This window comes from Phyllopteryx taeniolatus, chromosome 11, assembly GCF_024500385.1.
Source record: "Phyllopteryx taeniolatus isolate TA_2022b chromosome 11, UOR_Ptae_1.2, whole genome shotgun sequence".
Classification (NCBI taxonomy): domain Eukaryota; kingdom Metazoa; phylum Chordata; class Actinopteri; order Syngnathiformes; family Syngnathidae; genus Phyllopteryx; species Phyllopteryx taeniolatus.
The window spans coordinates 18,528,499-18,543,843 of record NC_084512.1 but is presented as its reverse complement, the minus strand read 5'-3'; the positions used below and the strand labels follow the sequence as shown (position 1 = coordinate 18,543,843).

General features: G+C 42.6%; 1 protein-coding gene and 1 long non-coding RNA gene across 2 annotated transcripts in view; one reads left to right on the top strand and one right to left on the bottom strand.

The window, feature by feature from the left end:
• Positions 1 to 15,345, top strand: part of zmiz1a (zinc finger, MIZ-type containing 1a) — a 176,944-nt gene that overhangs the window by 731 nt on the left and 160,868 nt on the right. The gene's annotated exons all lie outside the window — the stretch shown is intronic.
• LOC133485544 (uncharacterized) overlaps positions 64 to 15,345 on the bottom strand; it is a 32,928-nt gene continuing 17,646 nt past the window's right edge. The window contains exon 3 of the long non-coding RNA XR_009790718.1: positions 64 to 323. This is a non-coding gene — a long non-coding RNA (uncharacterized LOC133485544). The remainder of the gene's footprint in view (positions 324 to 15,345) is intronic.

The window sequence follows — 15,345 nt, the reverse complement described above, 5'->3', positions numbered from 1 at the left end:
CATACTTGGCAAATAAAGATGATTCTGATTCTGAAAGTCATTTTTACGTGATGATGATGATTATGCCCGCCTCAAAATAACAAGACAGTTTTTCCACATACTGTGATGGCGCTAAATTGTTTTAATTCCAGTGCAGTGTTGTCAAATGAAGTTTGTCTCTGTTACCAGCTTTTTATTGTTCATCCATCCATCAATTATCTGAGCCGCTTCTCCTCACTAGGGTCGCGGGCGTGCTGGAGCCTAGCCCAGCTAACATCGGGCACGAGGCGGGGTACACCCTTAACTGGTTTGCCAGCCAATCACAGGGCAGCTTTTTATTGTTCCTGAGAAAAAAGAAGAAACACGACATGCAATGGATTCATTGGACAGTGATGATATCCATATATTTAAATTGTATAATATTATCAACACATATACACTGTATTATAAACAATTGGAGGAAGCCCGGTTGGAAACATAATGTCTGTAGGTTTTTTAGGAGATTTTGCTGTTAAGGCTAAATTTCATGACAATCATTTATCACACCGCTGTCAGACTCCAAAGTGACAGACTGAAGATTTGTAGTTTCCAGCTGGAGTCACATCACATATTTACACCACTCCTCCACATGCTTAATTGTTATCAGATATGTTTTTGCCTTGCCCTGCTGTTGGCTTTTCGGAGTTTGATCTCGCTATGTTAGAAACCCCTAGCCGCTCCCCCCCTCTGCAAAGAGTCATCCTTAAATGTTCAGGGAGGTGACAAACTGTCTTGTCTGGCGCCAGAGTGCTCACCGAGGGACAAATAGATTCATGTTAATGGTGTCAAAAGTGGAACCTCTCAGCTGTCCATATTTCCCGTTGATTCTGAACACATTAAGACTTAATAATAAGGTGTTTCATAGCCAACAGAGGGCCCCGCATGAGATTTTTTGCAACTGCATATTAAGTCTGAACATGGTATTGTGGTTATATCTAATGAGTCTCTGTGCCTTTTTCAAATAATGCCTCCTACACACTGGAGCAACGACAAGCTCACGGGATGTCTTGTTAAGGAGGCGATGACAGAAACATTCCTTTGACATCCTACCCGATTTCTACCTGCCCTGCCATCCATCTACTGCCCTCCCTTCTTCATCACGCTCATGCTCTACCTGCCACCTTTTCTACCCTCGGACCTGATCCTTGCTAATAGACTGTACGTGCATTGGTTGAGATTAGCTCCCTGTGACAGCCTCTTGGGAAAACCTCTAAAAAAGCAGTGAAGGCCTCTTTGCTCACACATCTATCTATCTTATTTGGTCCTTTCTCTCTCTCTCCCCACTGTGTCTTTTATTTACTGTCATAAAAGTATTTGTCTACTGTAATGTTAGTCTTTATTTTTGTTCTTAGATGGGAGATCTTAGGTCAATCACGCTTTTTTGCTCTCCAATTATTTTATATTCAGAATCAAAATTTCCCATAGAAAATATTTGAATTAATCCATTCCAGGGTCTCTCGCCATCATAAAGTCTGTACAGAAAATCTTTCGTTTTTCTGTCGTTCTTAATCATCTCACAAATGTAAAAATGACCTAACCTATCAAGTAATCGTAAAATAAAACAATACACACAAACATAAAACACACAAACACAAAACACACAAACATAAATCACATATGCTTAATACAAACTGAGATCCCACCGCATTTTGTAGCATTCTTAAGCCCGAGTGACGTGGCCGAACCCGATTGAACTGTCAGTGTGCGCGGTCTGGGAACTAGTGTTCATTAACAGACGGCCATCGGCCTCTAGTTTAGCCGCGATTCAAATTTTGTAGATGTAACAGCCAATCAAAAATGCACAAGAGCTTTCAGACACGCACACACGTGTTTTATTCTAACACCAAGTACTGTAGTGAGAAATCAAAGCGAGGCGAGTCCCTGTCACCAAAATGCACGGGTGCAGTCAACAGCCTCTCAAAAATATCCACACTTTCTCCTTTATTTTATCCTGTTTTCTGTCTTTGTGGCAATCTGCTTCTTCCTTGACAATCACACCATGTTTTTTTGGTTCAATAAAAAGCTATACAGTTAAGTATCTTGTATGTGGAGCCTCAAAGCCTGACACAGGGTTGCAGTTTTTCCGTTGCAGCATTGCGGCACATCGGGGCACGGTGTTCAAATGCTCGGTGTGCGGTGAAGAATCGCCTAATCTTTTGAATCAAATTTGAATCTAATTTCACATTTTTTCGCAATGGTCCACTTCAGCCATGTTCAGCCTTTTCACTCGGGGTGTGCGGTGCTTAATTTGTCACACAAGTGGAAAAAGAAGTTATGAAATGTGAAAACAATATAATGCACTTTCTTAACGTGCATGGAAATGCTGGACCAAAGGACTGGAACATGGCAATGTTTCTCAATTAATACGTTTGTCATCTCACTTTCTTCTTCTCTTTATAGCCCATGGCGTGTCTTGCCTCATGTCACAAACCTATAGCCAGAGGTATTGTTTTGATGATGAACTGAGGAAAATGTTGGTCAAATTCCAAATGTTCCACCCTTATTAGCATTTAGAGATTCCAATTTAACAGTTCAATATTTACATGCCGTACCTCTAAACATAACATCAAAAGCCCACTAATGTTCCAATAAACCATCCTCAATGATCAGAGTGCCAGTTAAAGATGTGGATGAAGGACAACAAGATGTAGTGCACTTCCCTCCGAGGAATGATCCAAGCCCTTGTTGCCGTGGGATCACATTGTTTGGCCTCGCCATACGCACATTAATCACCTGCTCTTTTATGTGGCTGCTGCTCGCACACATTGTGTGTATGCTTGTCCTCTCCCGGTCTGGCTGCCCTTGAGACGTCCTTGGCTGTGATGGTCTAACGCGCTACTGTGCGGATTGGTTGTAATCCCGATGATACATGGCAAACTCCTGACCCGTATGTGCCGTGGCCGCTATGTTTGAAGCTATAACGGCAGCCTCTAATTGCTGATGACATTCGTTTACCCACTCAGGCTGTATCACCTTCTCCATTACAGGGAACTTATGTCTGTGGGTTTTGGGTGAAAGTAAATGGGTGCAGATGTAAACAGGAAGGCCATTTTCCTGCCACCTGCTGTTATATATACAGATATACTGTAGGTAAATAGTGCAGTGGTTATGTGTGCCTTGTAAAGCAAGTGCCTGCAAAGTGATGTGCATACTGATTTAAACATAAACTCTGCTGTATGCACACCAGGGAGGGCATTGAAATTGTAATTGTTTATTTTTACAAGGGTTCCTCAGTTTTCGATAGGACCCACATACGATGTTTTGAGATTACAAACGGCGCAAAATTAAGTCGTTTGCGTACCGCTGTAAGAATATGTCGTCATGCACAAGAAGGCATGCCCAGTTACTTCCGTACTTACTTTTTCTCATCCGATTGTTCTATATTCATGGCCTAGAAGTGTTTTTAATGCAAACATTTACTGTAATTATGACTTTACTACTGAGTTAGCATATGTTAGTGATAGACTTCACCGCACACTGATTTAGGTATAAAGGTTACATCGCTACCTTAGGAACAGAACTCCATCGTAAACCGTGGAACCCTACAGTCAGATTCTAAATTCACATACACGCCGGCATGTGTGTTTTGTGTTGTTTCTTGTCAAAGTACTATCGCCAACTACTGACCTGGCATGCATATTACACCATTTTTGCAGGTCCAGGTGAACATATGTCTTTTGCCAATGTTGTCGTCTGTATGTGATCTCTTAAAAAAACTAAAACTAAATCTTCCTGATTTATAGGTTGCTGGTGTGTTGTTGTCCCAATACAAACCCATTTGTAACACTGGTCTCACTTGCACATATTGGACCATGCCCCTCCCTTCATGTCTTAAGTGGCCACAGCGTGAGAATATCTCATTATGTACACAAGAAGGCACACTCAGTTACCGCCTATGTACCTACTGTTGCTCATTCGATTGTTGTATATTCATGACCTCGAAGTGATTTTCATGCAAATATTTACTTTAATTTTGAATTTACTGCATTAGCGTAGCTTAGTGACAGAGGTGGGTAGGAACCCGCTACATTTACTTCGTTACATTTACTATAGTAACATTTTGGACAAATTGTACTCGTCAGAGTAGTTTTAATGAAGCATACTCGTTACTTTTTCTCGAGTATTTATGTTAAGAAGTAACTGCACTTTTACTCCGTTACAATAATCTAAATGCTGCTCGCTACTTTCATTTCTCAATAATATTTTTAGACTTTCGTTTTCGTCTTCCTCATCCGGCGCCGTTGCTCCAATCCACCGTGATTACCACAGTGATCTTTGACTCAAGTTCACCAATGAAACGACACAAGAAAGTCACATGTCTGCGCACAAAGACTTCTATTGGGCTTCGTGGGCCAATCAAAGCAGCTAAACAACAGCTTTAACATGCAGCGTAGTTTTGTCACTGCCCAAACTTGGATATTTCAAAACAAATAATTCTGGTCAGGAAACAGCTTCTTTATTGAGTCATTTTAGTGGATAGAGCAAATAATGTTTCTGTAAGGCCCTATGCATGTGTTGTTGGTTTTCCACTTAAAAATTGAAATGGTGGCAGGTGTGTGTGGACTCCCATTGGACATGAGTTTGAATTTGATGTTACCGGTACTTCTGAACACAGCCACATGCCAGTTATAAGAGGGAGTGCATCCTTGTGCAACCAGATTTATTTTGATGTATTTTATCGAAACTTTATATAGCCAGGTAAAAGACCAGTTAAAACGGAACGTCTCTTTTGCAATGGTGATCTAGCGCAGAAGGCAATAAGTAAAAGGTCAAGACCAAGTCAGTCACATTCAAGTTTCTTTCAGTTTTTTATTTTACCTCTGCTCTCAGAAATAAATCAGTTGAGTTGTGCAAATTCTAGGTTACATTAATGGTGGACAGAGTTTGAAAATGCTTTATCTTGGTCAAAATTCTTTTACAACACCAAAAACCTGACATTTGAAAAGGGGTGTGTATACTTTTGATGTCCTCTGCAGCCTTGTTACTATTTTTGTAATCCTTCTGGTGAGCTTACAGTATTGTGCTGTTTAACAAGTAGAAACACTATACCGTATTTTCATGACCATAAGGTGCACCGTATTAAAAGGCACAGTCTCAGTTACGGGGTCTATTTCTGTATTTAACACATACATAAGGCGCACCGTTTTATTGGGCGCATGCACGGTAAAACATACGCTAGCTTAAAACATATGGTAGCATGCATGCACGCTGAAACAATGTTTTTAAAAAGGCAGCGGGAGCAAAACTGAGTTTGGTTGTACTTTTTTGAAGTATTTAACAATGTACTCATGTTATTTTTTGATCAATCCTCATCCACAAATCCATCAAAGTCCTCCTCTTCTGTATCCGAGATGAACAGCTGGGCAAGTTCTCAATCAAACACGCCAGGTTCCCTCTCGTCATTGTCGGAGTCAGTCTCGTTGCCGTGCGACTCCTCAGAAATGATGCCGGCGGCTTTTACGAAAGCTCGAACAACAGTGCAAGCAGACATGTTTGCCCAAGCATCCACAATCCATTCACAAATTGTGGCGTAACTCGCCCGGCGCTGCCTCCTAGTCTTAGTAAAACTGTGTTCGTCATCTGTCATCCATGGCTCCCACGCCGCTCGCAACTTCACTTTGAAGGCCCTGTTTACACGGATGTCCAGTGGTTCGTCAAGCCTCCCGGAATGATGGCAAGCTCCGAGTTATTGCACTCAGTCGAATGGTGACTGTTGAGACACTTCTCCCAGCGGTTCTTTGCTCATTAATCCATTGCTCGAGTTGGTCTTCCAACTCGGGCCACCTCGCCTTGTTTCGGCGTTTTATTTTTCTTTTTTTTTTCTGCGGAAACTCATCTTCGTCTTCTTGACTTGGGGAAGCTCGTTTTCCTGCTCCCGCCACTTGCGAACCATGGATTCGTTGATCTTGAATTCTCTCTCGGCTGCTCGATTCCCACGTTCCGCCGCGTAACTAATAGCTTGCAGTTTAAACTATGCTTCGTAAGCGTGTCTCTTCGTAGGTGCCATTTTCGGGGGTCCTTAGCCAAACCGATGCACATACCGGAACTATATACCAACTGGGGGCGTGTCTTTAGCCTCCTCTGTCACGCGCACCCTTCCCCCTTTACGTCCGCATTCTGTCCTCAGTCACGTCCGCCTTCCTCTATATAAGCAGCTTGTCGGCAGGAAATGCTCTCAGTCAGTCAAACCGAGGATCCCTTGTACATAAGAAGTTGTCGGTACGATCTCTGTTTACCAGCAAATGTGTTTGAAAACACTATAATGTGCATTATAGGCCACTAGTTGGCGATATCGAGCATGAATTCCTAAACTGTGTTCATGCGCCACAAGTTAATGGTAGTTTGGCTATTTCTTTACAATATAAAAAATAATAAAGGAAATGTATTATTTTTTTCACAGTTTGTTAGTGACATGCTGTTCAAATTACATTAATTACAGCACAATTACTACACCCTGTTATTTAAGCTTTCTGGAATGTAGCCAAATTTTTTGGTGAAGGCGGGTGGGGGTGAGGGGGTCCTGTCTCATGAAAATGGAAATGAGCGACTGGTCACCCTGTATCCTCTACTGCGGAACCAATGCAGAGTACAGATTTCGTTACCATGACGACCGGGGTGTGTGTTTTTCATACATACCTCTCTACTTCAATTATCCCCTCACTACTGCGTTCGTATAGGTTAGTGATAGACTAGATGTGGCGTAAGAATGTGTTCTCACTTGGAAAGCTCGCTCAGTTACATGATCGGTTAGAGTGTGCCTCATCTTTGCAACATCATTTTGAATCCAGTTGCTTCCAGGCATAATTAATCAATTCCACCCAATTCTTATGCCCATCCCTAGTGTTGTGTCTATCCCACGTGTGTTGGGATGGATCCCGGGGCTCTTGTGTGGTGAGAACACTGTTTCAGCACTTGTGGAGTGTGCATGCATGTGTGTGCACGTTGTCAAAGTAATGAACGGTTCAAAACATTGCTTCATTTACAATACTCGTTGTTGTCTGTCTTGAGCCATTGGAGGGTTTAGTGGATGTCACTACTTGGCAGCAAATAGTAGCGGGCGCTAGTAATTCAGACCCATGGAGCTGGAACAAATTATTTCCTGGCATTTCTTTTCATTTCAATTGCGAAACTTGATTTGCAAGTGACTTTAGTTAGGAGCATGGTCACGGAATGAATTAAACTTGACAGTCAAAGTACCACTGTAGAAACAAAAATTACATTGAAAAGGTTTTGCTTTCCGCAGACATGAATGAATGTGCTGTAAACTCATTTTAAACAGTCAAGGACCGATCCCTACCAGATATTGTCCACAACTATATGCGTCTACAAGGGGTTATAAAGATGCTAGGCCTGTAAAATCTCCCTCATTACCTATGTGTGGTGTCCATTTGCAAGGATTAAATCCTCTCTAATGTCCTTAGGTGGTCAGAAAATGAGCATCAGAGCCGCTATCAGCAGCAGGTCAGCCGGTGCCTGTTTGTAATTAAGGAGGAGGATGATCTGCGCAATTTATCTGATGCGCTGATAAAGGGCAATGTCCGGACCACAGGAACAAAAGAGAGCTGACAAAAACTGTCAAACAATTGTATCATAGCTGCAACCCATTTCAACTGGTTTTTGCTTTAGAAAACGGAGCAACTGGAGGGTAATGATACTGGGTTAAAAACCGGTTTTCTTGGGCAGCTATATTGAAACTAAAATGTGGTTTGCCTGGTTCTTAAAAATCACTCCAGCACCCCCATCCGCTTTTCCACCCGGCTTCATTATTGATTCATCAGGTAGCTAGTCTAACCTCTGCCTTTTGGACTCAATTTGTTATGTAAAGTTTTTTTTAAAATGACTTTTTATTATTATGATTATTATTATTCAAAGTGAAGTACACATTGCTTTTTAATACACGCCTACAGGTAATCAGGACCCGACTCTGCTGTTATCAACACTAAAGACCACTTGTGTCTTTCAACTCATGCGTTCGAAGCGCACGCATGTATGTGTTTTACAATGCATGTTTAGTTTACAACTAAACATAAAACTAAGAGAATTGCACCTTGTGTATTTAAAACAACCACATAGTTTGGCATTTAAGTCTGCTAGCTTAATGCTAATGCTAAATAGCATCTATGTTGCTGTGCTATAACCCTTTAAGCAAGAAATTGAACACAAACAGTGCAGGAACACATGTAGACAGTCAGTATAACAGGCCTCACAGTCAGATATTCTTTATCGTCTGCAAAGAACAACTCATATTAGTGCCATACTAATTAACTGAGAAGTGTTGGGACGTCATAATGAACAGTATATCTGTCTGCCCCCAGGTGGCCAAGATGGGCAGCAGCACAATGGCTATTCAATCGATGCAGTGTGTCAAAAACTGCTTTTAATTTGATTTAATTATGTCATTTTTACTGTTTGTTTTTGTCAAGTGCTGTACAATATTACGGAGAGCTTTTTCCCCCCTCATTAAAATACACATTACAACAAGTTTTGTTGTTTCTTTTCGGTACGATAAGAGTGTTTTGAGTTTATGAGCGTGGTCGCGGAATGACAAACTCATATCGCAAGGCACCATTTTCATTGTGCAATCATTTTAAACTGTATTTAATGGTCAAAAGCATCAAATAATACTAAGATGTTTAATCTGCAGTCTGCTGGACAACCTCTTTGTGGCACCACTTGGGTGTCTGGATTTGACCAGCGCCTCATCGTGTGTTCTCTGAGTCGGCCATTTGAAGCACTGCAGGTCTATCCACATTCATATAGAGCGCACATTTCCCATCAATGCTTCACCAGTTTGCAACGCCTCGGTGCCACTTTCAGCCATACTCTGCTTTCTGCATTAATCCATCCTCGAAAAAGCATCACTCTGCACTGTGAGTGGGGACACTCACACTCACAAACCCGTGAGGAAGCAGCAAGAGCCTGTGGACACACATTTTCACAGCCTCAATGGCAGAAAATCTATAGCCCTTTCTAGGAGGAGGAATTCCATTAGATAATAGATATGGAATCCATCTCGATTCCCCACCTTATCTTCTCCTGTGGTGAGGGATCGATGCTGGGGCTTCAGCTCAACTGCCAACAATAACAGGAAATTGATAGGACCCACTGAGCAGTGTAGAGGTCCTGTAATGGCTTTCTTTGCCATCTCTCTAACACAAATAAGGGGGTGGTGTTGGGGGAGGGAGGTGTTAATTAGTAAAAGGCTGCTTATAGTAATGAGGATGGAGCTGAGGGGTGCTCAGGGTTCATGGACCAATGCGCAGATTAAGCTGTTGATTGTTTGGAAAATCACAGCATTACGCTTACAAGCCAGTACTGTTTTACAATGTAAACAAAAAACAGGAAAGGAGTTTGTTCAGTTATCTAACAAACACGACCACGCGCTGTAATGGCATCTAATTTTCCACAGAGCCAAGAGGTTTCCTGTCAGAGTTTCCCCATGCTGTATATACAGGCACAGTTGCCCGACAACACATTCCAAACAGTAGTAGGATATGCGGACGAGGTGAGCCCGCGGTCAGGTGGCCCGAGATACGAGTGCGATGATAGCGGAGGGACTGGCCCTTATGCAAGGATGACTCATGTTTTTGTTTGCTCCCCGTAATGTGGCAACATGAGGGTGGGTTTACAGCTCAGTGGTCACCAAAGTCCAGAGTCCATTTTGACTGAAATGTTTGTTCAGCTGAAAGGCCGCTTATGACACAGAGGGAGAGGGGGTGGCGGGATCCCTGATATGAGAGTGAGACCAGTGTTACAGATGAGTTTCTCTTGGGGTACATTTATAAGAAAACAATCTATACACATACTCTACCAACGATGACATTGTCCAAAAGATTGCTGTTGACATGGCCCTTCAAAAACATTGTCATACTGCGATAGCATTTTGTCAAGATACACTATACACAACAACTGTTTGTCAACTACAGCAACTGTCTTTTGAAGACCCTTTGTCAGTTTATATGTGCGATTGGAATTTTACCATTACACCCATGGTATTTACTTATTTTTGTGTATTTAGGCTCCATTCGTTTAAGCCAACAGCAGAAACGATGCCCTTTTAACTTTTACGTTCTTGTGAAAGTAGCCCGTAGGGGTTTAACTTAATAAGAGCTTAATAAGAACTTACGATCTTTGAAATGAAATTTTTTTTTGTCACAGAGAGTCCAGTGATGTAAGAGCTAGGAGAGTGCTTGCGTTGTCAACAGTATAAAGTTGACTAATTATAATCCCACGTAACACAAAACATAACCTCATTGATACAAAGTTTGAGCAACAATTACTTCTTCAATAACTGATAATTGTTAACTGATGCCTATCGTTGTAGGAAATCTTTTAAATCCAGCTTTAGTCTGTCTTGGTTACAACACAACACTCAAAACAGAGGTTGCCTTGGGCCATCTCCATCTTTGGAAAACATTACTCTACTGTATTTTTTTTGTTGCAACCAGCACCTCATGCGCACCATAGTAACCCATTCACTCAGTTTAATTGTGTGTGGAACTGCGCTGAGCAACATTTAATCAGATTTCCATGGGAAAGGCTGATCCTCTCCTTCTTTCTCTGTGCAGGCGGCCCTTCCTGCATCCAGCAGGCGGTGCTGTCCATACTCTATACTCAAATTTTTTTTTTTTTACCTGCAACTATCACAACATCTTTGTTACTAAACCACACGCTTCTTGAGCATTGCAGATGAAGCCTACATGAGGCAAATTTAGATCATTTAGATGCACCCGATTACAAGTGTGTCTGTGTGTGTGTGTGTGGGGGGGGGGGGGGGAAACACTTCACTGTGCGATCTCTGTGGTTGTCTAGCGGGGGCATTATCTGCAGTAATAGAGTCAGATCTTCACAGACAAATCCCTTTTAATGTCAGCCACAGCGCCCAGGGGAGACCACCCTCACTGGGAACTGGGTGATGGCAGCTAATTTCCACCCACACAATAGACTCTGCCTCGTTAGATCACACTATTACTTCATCAAGAAGAGATTGAGTGTGTGTGTTGAGGGAGGAGGGCTTACATGTTAAGTGGAGAACAGTACTTTCTGAGCCGCTTTGAGGAATTAAGGTCATGTTTTCTCACATACGCATAAAGAATGGCGCTGTCTTCTTCACGGACACGTACAGTCACGGTTGAGATCAGATAAGACAGCTTGTTCTTGCGGGTAACATCACGCAACATAACAAACTGGTTGTGATTGAGTATTATTGAGCCAAGGCAGTGGAGTCACTCTTGGCCCTCTCCATGCTTTGCTCCTCCGTGTGATGTCATCATGTGGGAAGGTATTTCTCTCAGACACAACCTGTCTGCTCCTGTCAGAGGCCACGGCAACACGAACCGCCTTAAAAGTCTGGGAGCGAGCGCCGGTCACTCTCAGACAAGGGCGTTATTTATTTTCTCTGGAGGAGATTCGATACCTCCTCCCCAGGCCCGGCAGCTCCGAGCTGGACTGGGAGGCACAAAGCACTTGCCCTCTGGAGTCATTTGAGAGGTGGCTCAAGAGCTCTTTGGAGGCCCAAGGAGTGGCTGCTTGTACGATTAGTCACTGTTAATCTACTAAATCACACAGATTTGAGACGTGTCAGGCTCCAAAGTAGGCTTCAGCCGATGTTTTTGTTGATGAAGCCGTCTAAACACACCGATTTTTCACATAATCAAAAACGCACCAAGTGTGTTTTCGTGTCATAAGTGGAGGCAATGAAAACAACACTTTTTCGAAACATTTACACTGGAATGTTGATGACAAACAAAAAAGATACCTGGGCCTCTATCACAAAGGCTGTCAATGGAGTGTCACCTGAGGTCTGTACCGTGACTGTACCCTCGCAACTCTTTCCCAAAACCAGATGTCGGACGTAGTTCAAAGATTAACCAGTGAGAGGCAGCATGGTGCCATAGGGCATCCAGACTGCTGGACAATACAAGAAAGAAGAAAGAGTAGTATAAACTCCTAGGTTATCTAGTAACTAGATTTCGGTTGTAAACTCCTCTCCTTGTCATTTTTATTGGTGTCAATGACTTGGGAGACACACAACACAACCAGTCCTCTACTTGAGTCCGCGGCAGCTGGAGTTTCAGTCACTTCCAAATTGGCCATCGTTCCGTTTCACGTTACAATCACAGACACTGTTGGCTCGGCCGAACTCGGTGTTGACCACACTTAAGGATTTGCCATTGTAAATATTGAACAGGTTTTCCTATGACGATTGTCAACTGTTATCACTCATAACAAACACCACACCACGGAGCTCCAGACATGACAAGGCGCAGTGAAATTTGTGGACACTATAGCTATAAAAATGCGTACAAAATACTACTTTGTGGCCATCAAATACTAACTTGTGGCCATAAAATAGGTACAACGTGCATGAAATACTACAAAGTTACAAAGAACTCTGACAAGCCTGGCATTCAAACTCATCATTACTACTTCGAGGCTTTTAAATAGACTATTGAGAGCCTGACTGCTTTAGCAGTGGAGGTACGACCTTAAAGTACCTCTAAAGTGAATTTAATTTAGGTCTTGTGACTTTAACACACCACAGAGAAGACTGATGTTAACAACACTGCCACATTTGAATGATAGTACATAAAATGAGACTTTAAAATCGTGAAAAATGAAGTTATTCTCTCCGCTCACAAATGTCGTGGGCATGTCTGGTGATTGCGTTGAAACCACACCTCCGCTCAATTGTCGATCAAGTACTACGACCTGGAAAAATATATGCTACCTTCTTATTCCTACACATAACTACATGTGAGAGCCGTAAAAATATATCCGCTTAAAGCCTCCAGTGGCTGGAATCTATCATTGTGGTCTTTTTCAATCCAGCAACAAAGTGCTCACTCTAAAACAGCCACAGCAGCGTGAAGCCCTTGTCCACACGCTGGCTGTCATATCAGACTTGTTTTTCCCTCCTCACTCTTCCACCTTCTCTCTGTGACATGCTGGCATGCGGGGCTGACAATGAGGCGCTCTAAAGCGGCTACGCCAGCCTGAAGCCCCGGTCCACACGCTGGCTATAAAGTATTTTCTTCAAGTATTTTTCCTTTCTCTGTACGACGTGTTCGTACTCACAGCTGACAACGAGGCACGCTAAAGTGGGCACACCATTGAACTATCAGAAAGAAAGATGTATTTTCAGGGTATAGGTAGCTTGCTAACTGCACATAGAAATTGTGCTGGATAACCGCTGATGCGAACAAAGGCGCTCAAATTCTTATTTAGTGGGCGAGGGTCGACTCATGACGGTCGGCCAAGTGCGTCACTTTAGCCATAAACAAAAAAATCTGGAAAACTGAAATGGTGAAAAACAGTTTAACCCTCTATCAACAATATTAAGTACTACTTAGTTCCCTGTTCTTGTACATTTCCAGCAGTTATCTTTAATCATGTTAATGTATTTAGAAAGAAATCTCAGAATTAACTTTACAGGGCATTAGGACATTGCATATTGCAGTTTCTGGCAAAGGTGTGTTCCATTTGCTTCCCCTAATGTCCAAGTTGTTAATGGTAATTAGTATTTCATGCGCATGTTGTACCTATTTTGTGGCCACAAATTAGAAGTTTATGCGCATGTTATATCTTTATTGTGGCCAAAATTTTCTTTTCTTTCAATGTCATGCCTGGGGCTCCTTACACACCACATGATAATGAATTAGGAGAATCTTTTAGATTTAGATAATCTGCTGACTGAAGGCTCGAATTTGCCCCAATTGTTAGTATATGTGTACCCTGCTAAAGATGGATTTCTGGTGATCTTTTGCATGGCAAGTGTTATGAATGCCCCTTTTACTCTTCGTCTTCAAATCATGAAGGATGCTAAGGTAGAACTGTTTGTTTTATACACAAGTTTACCAGCACAACATTCCCTAAGTGCACACTTACTGAGTATGATATTTATGAAAGGAGTCGTGCTAATGCAACCCAAAATACACAAGCAGTAAAAGTGTGTGTGTGTGTGCATGCCTCAAAACACATTTTCTTATGTATTTGTGGGTGTATTTATGTGCCAGGCTTTAATGTGAGAGCGGTTGCTCTCAGCCAACATCTGCTAGCAAAATCACACCATGACTAAAGCTGTTTGAAGGACAAAAAGCACTTTTGAAAACTCACAAATTGTGCTTGAACTTCTTCTTCTTCTTTTGTTTTTGGCTTGTCCCGTTAGGGGTCGCCACAGCGCGTCATCCTTTTCCATGTAAGCCTATCTCCTGCATCCTCCTCTCAAACACCAACTGCCCTCCTGTCTTCCCTCACGACATCCATCAACCTTCTCTTTGGTCTTCCTCTAGCTCTCTTGCCTGGTAGCTCCATCCTCATCATCCTTCTACCAATATACTCACTAGTTCTCCTCTGGACGTGTCCTAACCATCGAAGTCTGCTCTCGCTAACTTTGTCTCCAAAACATCGAACCTTGGCTGTCCCTCTTATGAGCTCATTTCTAATTTTATCCAACCTGGTCACTCCGAGAGCGAACCTCAACATATTCATTTCCGCCACCTCCAGGTCTGCTTCCTGTTGTCTTTTCAGTGCCACTGTCTCTAATCCGTACATCATGGCTGGCCTCACCACTGGTTTATAAACTTTGCCCTTCATCCTAGCAGAGACTCTTCTGTCACATAACACACCTGACACCTTCCTCCACCTGTTCCAACCTGCTTGGACCCGTTTCTTCCCTTCCTGACCACACTCACCATTGCTCTGGACGGTTGACCCCAAGTATCTAAAGTCCTCCACTCTTGCTATCTCTTCTCCCTGTAGCCTCACTTCCCCCACCATCCCTCTCATTTATGTACCTATATTCTGTTTCACTTCGGCTAATCTTCATTCCTCTTCTTTCCAGTGCATGCCTCCATCTTTCTAACTGTTCCTCCACCCGCTCCCTGCTTTCAGTGCAAATCACAATGTCATCTGCAAACATCATTCCAGTCTAAACTCATCTGTCAGCCTATCCATCACCACTGCAAACAGGAAGGGGCTCAGGGCTGATCCCTGATGCAGTCCCACCTCCACCTTAAATTCGTCTGTCATACCTACAGCACAACTCACCACTGTTCTGCTGCCCTAGGCTTTCTCTAGATCTACAAAGACACAATGTAGCTCCTTCTGACCTTATCTGTACTTTTCCATCAACATCCTCAAGGCAAATAATGCATCTGTGGTACTCTTTCTAGGCATGAAACCATACTGTTGTTCGCAAATACTCACTTCTGTCATAAGTCTAGCATCCACTACTCTTTCCCACAACTTCATTGTGTGGCTCATCAACTTTATTCCTTTATAGTTCTCACACGCTAGAATTCTATTGAACAAGCTGGTCAAAAACTC